Source organism: Acipenser ruthenus, chromosome 29 (genome assembly GCF_902713425.1).
Source record: "Acipenser ruthenus chromosome 29, fAciRut3.2 maternal haplotype, whole genome shotgun sequence".
NCBI lineage: Eukaryota > Metazoa > Chordata > Actinopteri > Acipenseriformes > Acipenseridae > Acipenser > Acipenser ruthenus.
Window position 1 is genome coordinate 3,120,596 of NC_081217.1, and position 7,957 is coordinate 3,128,552.

Genomic DNA, 7,957 nt, shown 5'->3' on the forward strand with positions numbered 1-7,957 from the left:
CAGACAACAAGCGGACTGTTCAGACTGGAAGTTGCGTTGTGGTTATATCTATGCACGAGAAGAGGAGGCGTGGTCCTTATGCCAAGACATTGGATGGTGACGCAAACATACTGTCGAGGCTTTATTTTTTCCCCAATACCAGAAGATAATGACATTGTGAAACATATAGAAACATATTATAGTCTGGTTACAATATAGAAACCAAACCAATGCAAGCACAAGGAATTCATGCAGAATAGCTAAACGCATTGTATGATGCCGGTATGTATTGTGGTGCTCAAAAGTATTGACACACTCCTATAATTTCAATGCAAGTAATTCACGTTGATATTAATATTACTGCTATTAAGTATGTCTAATGATTGATGAGTATCCTTTTGAATCCTGATTCTCCTTGGATAGAGAGCTCTCTCTCTCTCTCTCTCTCTCTCTCTCTCTCTCTCTCTCTCTCTCTCTCCATATAGAGTGAAGCGAACTACGAATGCCAGAAAAAGGAAGAAAAAGGGGATGCAATTAAAATGGTAATATTAAGCATTTTAGAAGGATTTTCTTACCTTTCATTAGTGCAACAACATCCTCACCAGTCCCTTAACCATTCAGGTGTATCATTGTGTTCAGGTCAGACACCCTGCTAAAGCCTTGGGGTGCTAGCCAGCCATAATATCCATCATCCAGATTACAGTATTTGCAAAGCAAATTTCTTAATCTGAATATATCATGGTTTTCTCTAAGCATCAGTTCAACTATCTTAATTGTGATATTCGAATAGCCAAGTTCAGTGGCAGTGGCATTATTTGTACTGTTTGACAAGCGTGGATTTATTTACCTCTAACTGTGTTTAAAGACCCCAGTTCATCAATATAAGTCAGCTCAACCTGCAGTGAATGCACAGACTCATGTATAGTCTGCCAACAAACACTTTTAGACACAAATTGGCTGCGGGTATGATTGGCACCAGGATAATGGATTATGTTTGATTTACACTTGATGCTCAGCTAGCTATTCAACAGCCAACAAGAACATCTCAGGGGGTTCACGTAACATTTCAGAATCTCCAGCTGTGCTCAGAAAGATGTCTCTCTGAAGCCAATATGAAAATGCTGCACTCAACATGACGCATTGCTTGGCGGTTTAATCAGTAGAGGTTTGGGGGGGGGGGGGGGGGGCAGCAGGTGTGGGTGATTCAGGGTAACTGGCCAGCAGCTGTGCCTTTGCAGATGTGCATCTCCTAAATTCTCTATTGTGATCATTCTTTTGAAGCTCACAAAAGAGTGGTTTCTTGATATCCAGACACAATGGTTGGTGTGGCGTTACCAAAGACACTGTAAAAAAAAAAAAAGCTGAAGCTGAATTGATTGCACTGAATGCTTGAAGCTTTGCCACTTGCAAAGAGCCATAACAAAATCCATACCCGCAACCAGTGATTTCTTGCACATTTTGTTCATCAGTCTTATAGGTATTGACTTGAGCTGCATATTCACTGTAAACCAAGTCAAATGAGATGATGTTTGAACATTTTAACTAACTATTAAGCAATATGTTTTGCCATGAATACAAGTACAGTGTGATTTTCATGTGAAATGTTTGGGAGTATAAAAGCAGAAGGAATATGAAGAAAGGATGCCTGATTATCTTTGATAGCTTCCCTAACTAATAATGCACATTGATGCCTCATTATTTCGCGATGTGATTTACACATTTACACATGCAAAAATAAATGGGTAATTGTATGTAAAAATAATGTGTAAAAAATAATGGAATTGTATGTAAAAATAATGTGATATCTTGTAACAATTGTAAGTCGCCCTGGATAAGGGCGTCTGCTAAGAAATAAATAATAATAATAATAATAAAGGGTGAAGGGTAGCCAGGCAACAGCCCATTATTCATTAAGAATTAAAGAAATGAATTTCTAATTCATAAAAAGACTTCATAAAGCAAATATGTATATTGTGTACTTTCAGCGTCTTGGAATCCTTTGTGCACGACCTGATGCAGCTCCCTTGAATTTCAAGTGACTAAAAAATGTACTATATTGTAATGAAAAACAGAGGATAAGAAAGCAAACAACAAATGAAACTTGAATCACTTCAAAGTCCTCCATCCAGATCAATATCTCATTTTGTGGAAACGTTTCACTGACATTATGAAATTACGGGTCTGCCACATTATTCATCTGGCCTGATTTTTGTTATATTGATCTTGATTAAACTTTATGTATGCAGAAAGTTGTGTTGTCATCAACAAAATGTCTAGAAGCCCCTTTTCTCCAGTGGATACGACAGAGTTCAGCTCGCGTTAGCTACCCTACATGAATGGTTTGCTTTTGTCGTGATTGATGTTTTTGTTTTTCCTTCAAGAGCTTTGTGACATTTCTCTCTGGTGACCTTCAAAATGCTGGAAGGTGAGTCTAAATGAGCACCCTCTCGAGTGTTTGAAAAGAGTTTGGTGGCTAACGTGCTAAAAATTCATTAGACAGGACAACAAGAGAGATTAGACCACTTTCCTATTGACAGGTTCAGACACCTCGCCAGACAATACACCTTGTTACATTAATGTCTGGGAAATAGGCTTGGATTACACAGGATTATATGGAAGCATTACACAGTACATGCAATTATTGAAATTACTTACCGAGGGTTCTTTTTTTTTAACATTTTTTTTAAAGGTTTGCCTGCAAACGATTATAATGATTGTATTTTAATATTTAAACACTTAAAATTGAACTTTTAATTAAAGAAAGTCAACGCTGTAAGGGCCTTTTTCTTCCACAGAATTAAATGCAATTACTCTGCACTTCATGAATGAAAAATAGCCGACATGATTAACTTAATTGATATATTATTATATACACCAATGAAGAACATATTTTTACACTTCTTCACCTCATTAAATGTAATCTTTACACAAGATGCATTTTTTAATATAACTATATACCCCATACCGCTTACACGTACAGCTATGTCCAAAAGTTTTGCATTACCTACAATTACTGATAATCTGAGATGAACTTCACTTTGATTTCCCTTGAGCAGAAAAACATAGCATTTTAAGCGGTTAATGGTGTATTAACCAAACACAATTCTTCTTAATTAGACAAACTATTGAAGAAAATAAAGGATCTATTTTTTTTTTCAAAACGATATCCATACAGCCACACAGAGCAATGACATTTAAGCAAGGCAGCTACTGTGCAATTGTAATGAGCACACAGTCGCAAAGCAATACACCACTGTATTTGTCTCTTCTGCACAAAAAGCATTGCTAACCTATTCTAAAGTAGCGTCATATATCCCTGGTCACAAGACACATGAAGGAGTTGCACAGAAATGCATAATTGGCTGATTACATCTATGAATATTCAGCCTCCTTCATGCACTGTTTGTGTAGTCAGTTCCTACACACCTGCTAATGCAGCCTTGAAAGTTCCTTCAATTACAGCTGCATTACCATATCCAAGCGATATATGTTGCACAATAAATTGTCAAGTAATGACATTGAAAGTTGTTATTGATGATGCCAATTACTCATATACAACACACATGAAAGCGTCTCCAATGAATGTGGTACTTTGCATCCTAATGAATGTGGTACTTTGCATCCCATAGGAGGCTGTGTGGTCCAGTGGTTAAAGAAAAGGGCCTGTAACCAGAAGGTCCCCGGTTCAAACTGGTCCGGCTCCCGGCACATGCAGGCAGAGACAGACGAGTGGCTTGACAGACAGCAGGAACAGGGGTTGCACGTAGATCTTCAGTCCTTCCTGATTGGTACAGTAAGTCAGTAGCAGCTAGAGGTGACTTTCAAATTGGCCATTTCAAGGACTGAGCTACAAAGAAAGACTGAAAGAACAGAATCTATTGAGCTTGAGACAAGAAGGGACACGATGAAAGTCTTTACATTCTTAAAAGGAGTTTCAATCGTTAACCCAAACCATTGCTTTAAATGCAGCACAGAAACCAGGACAAGAGGACACAGTTGGATATTTTGTGGATATAGGCAGAGGGTAGGCACTTGACACAGAGAGTGCTGAGTGTATGAAATGGGATACCTACTCATGCTGAGGCAGAAAAACTTGGATCCTTTGAGACCCAGTTTGACACATTTATGAGATGAGCTTAGATGGGCTGAATGGACTCCTCTTGTTTGTACTTTTTCTTATGTTCTTGTATTGGGTTGAAAAACTTGAGCAACAACTTTGATACAGCACAACCGAAAAACTCCCTTAAGCAGTTTCAAATATTTTCCACACATCTCTAACTGTTACAGTAACTGGGAAAACAACTGAAATCCCAATAAAACGACAGATGCATTGTGTCTGAAGGGCTTAATTATCTTTTGTGATACCAGTATGGAAGCTAACAGCGTGGCAATAATGGTTTCAATAAAGCAAATACAGTTATCAAATAAATATATATATATATATATATATATATATATATATATATATATATATATATATATATATATATATTTATACACTACAGTTTATTTTCATGTACTCGGACCAGTGCATCCTGTCCATTCTGTATTCTTTATCATTTGTTTACAGCAAACCCTTTTTTATTCCTGTGACATTAACATTAGCTAATTTTGCGATGTCCGTTTTATCGTTATCTTGAACACCTAGCTCCACAATGCACTGCATGCTATGCTGTACACGATTCAACAGTTGTCCTGTTTGTCCTTAATTCAATGCATGAATTCATTTACTTTATAGTCCTGTTTTAATATACAATTTACTCCAGCGTGGATGGTGTTGTACCATTATTAAAGATTACAAATATAGATATCACTGTCATATGTATTTATTAAAGGTGCTTGCAATTCAAATATATTGTGCATTCCTGCCTTGCCTTCACTCACTGGCTCTGAAGTAATGAAAGCTGTGTCAGTGGAGATAATAATTACATTCTGCACATGGAATATGTAAAGAGGAAATGATATTATTTTTTAATGAATAATACTGCAAGAACCTGAATGTCCGTGCTGAAAAAAAGAAATCGAAACCTTACTTTGACATTTAATACATTAACATTTGAAGTCAAGTGCAAGCACATGATAAGTCGTAATTTTTGAGCTGCGTTTTTTTGCCTGGCTGTGATCCCACTCTCCTGGTGCGTGCTGTCCCAGGACCCCTAGATCACGTATCGAATTATTTTTAGCGTTATTGTCTGAGTAGAACGGGGACCGCTGGAAGTGAAGCCCCTTGCTGCACTGATGATGAGGGCATGATGCAGGCTGGAGGCTAAATCAATTTAAGATCCATCCCTAGTCTATCATGTCTTGTCCATCTATTCACAGCTTATAAAACTCATTTAAGGAATGCGAGAGTTTCTCCAAGCAGAGCCTGGTAGTTAGAGCATCAACATGCATGGGATATTTCAGCCTTAAAAAGGAACTCATTGAGTTTCAGTCTGATCTTTTCCTTCTCAATCTGAACCTACTGTCCCATCACGAGGGGGCTTGTCTGTGCCCGGGGGGGATCCAGCGCAGCTCCAGCGTTTATCTGGGATAGCTGGCTTTCAAGTTAATAAATCTTAATCGTGAGATAAAATTTTGAAAACGTCGCTTTCCCTCAAAGGGAGAAGCAAGAAAAGAAATTTGAAAACCAAAAGATAACCACATTAGAGGCCGGCAAAGAGCCCCGTGAGACGGAAGGGATTATTACAGCATGATTGAGTAGGAAGAGCTTTAAATAAATTCATTCAGAGATTTTAGACTAGATCAATTCAATATCACTTGGATAAGCTTGTTTACAGAATAAAATGGACTCTAAATCATAAAAATGTTCATTACAGTTCAAGTCTTGTTTTTCTGGTTCTAAATTGCCGCACTGTTGCTGTCATTTTCCAGGTCACTTCAGCTGTTTAATTTGTCACTTAGTACAGCAGCTTATGGCTTGCAGCTGCACTGCAGAAAACGACTCAGAAAAACATCACACAGCCCTGCCCCTGCAAAGCGAGCAACTGCAGAGATGGTCAGGTTCTCTGAAGATGTGGGAACCAAAGCCACCCCAGTCGGCAAAGCAAATGCATGTCACACATTGATCGCAACCTCTGCTGTGTATCTGACTTGAAATAATTGATTAGCCCTTTTGTAAATTGTCTATGTGCACAGTATTGACCAAAACAGTAAAAAACTCAAACTGACGCTATGAAATAGATTCCATAACCAAATACAGGGCACTTTTATGCAGAAAGCTCTTTCCCTGTCATATGCTGCAATTCAATCAGACTGGTAAATACAGCACAGATTTGGAGATCGCTAGAATACACCATTGAATCAAGAAAGGGTCAAACATGTGCCTTTACATTCTTCAAGCCCTTGATATAAAACTACATTTTACAGTCTTAAATGTTACTGTAGATCAGAGAAAAAGCACCAAAACAAATTAAACAAGCAACAGCTGAGCCTCGCCTCAGGTGTGTGCACCTGCTCTTGGTAAGATGGTTTGAGATTTTCCAGTTGACCTGTTTGGCCTTTCCAGTTGACCTGTTAACAGAATGAATATGCCGAATCACAATCAGCAAGGACAGGGTTGAATGTCTTGGGAATCGCAGGTGAGTTGCGTTAGAGCTGCTGAACCATTGCTTTATGGAGCCCCCTTTTTGGTGAAGCCACTAAAGAGCGTGTTTGATCTGATACGTTTCCTTATGTTGATTTTTAATTGGGCTATGTAATTATTCTACTTCGAAAGATTATTATTCAGCCTGGTGAAGATGTGTGATAGCAGTAGATGCAAATACTTTCTAAGAAAGCAAGCAGCCATTAAAACAAATGCATTACCGGTACAGGGACATTGCAGAAGCTGTTACTGTCTGCTGGTGCATGTAATCTATGCAGTGGTTCGCTGCCTTTGGGTTTGTGTGCAATTGCACCTTCCAAAAAGCATACATGATGCAGTGAGTCGTAGCTCATAAATGAACTCATCATCAATTTGAACCACAAACGAATGTACTTTCTAGGGCTTGGAGGATGAAATAGTTTCAAACTCTGCAACTGTTTTACTCATTCATTTCTTGTGTAATGTGCAAGAGGATTTAGTGCTTTTTATCTTCTGGTTGTTGCTGAAACATTTGCAGCTAGGGTCAGAGCTGATTTAATAAGGTTTTCTTTTTGTTCCAATGGAAACACTTTCAATAAATAAGCTGTCAGAGCCTGTTACTTTCAAACATCTCTTGCAGGACAATAAATGAATGTAATCTTCTACCCCCTTTGTGTTATTGAATGGAGAGCGTTGGGTCAAATGCTATCTCTTTGACTGGCTAAAACTGTCAGTGAAACCGTGGCTGATACATTCAAACAGCACCGCAGAGAGAGCACAAGCATTCAAGATGTATGTTTTAAATGGTATGTTCTCTTTCTGTAACTGTGCTTGAAGTCTTGCTGTACTGCCTCTGATTGATATCAACACATTGAATAGAACATTCATGCTGTCACCCCATTCATATCCCTGACTCAGCTGGTCTCATTACAGTCTTCTCAGCCCAGCTATATGAAAACATGTATTTGATGACTGATAATGTTTAATTCAATGCAGCGTTATTGTATTTAGAGAGACAGAAAAAAGGAACAGGGTTTTGAGAGATTCAGAACAGATATTGCTGTATTGGGGAGGGTAGAAGGAGTACCTTTATAAAGTTTACAGTGGTATTCTTGCATGTTACATTACTTTTAGCTGACTGATTCCATTGTCTACCTACTGTTTACAATATTTTAATATGACTATTTCGGTCATTCATGGGCGAATTCCTTCGGCTTTCAAAGTTACCGATAGATAGACTTTATGATTATGATGTGTACAGTCAGTTATAAACTACAGTTCAAATCCAAACCGATTCCTTCAGTATATATGCATGTTTTCCATTCAGCGTGTCTAAGATTCCACAGCTGGTCTCGATTACCGTTGATCCTGAATGAAAACAGAGAATCAGACGGCTCTAAGCATCCATGAGAC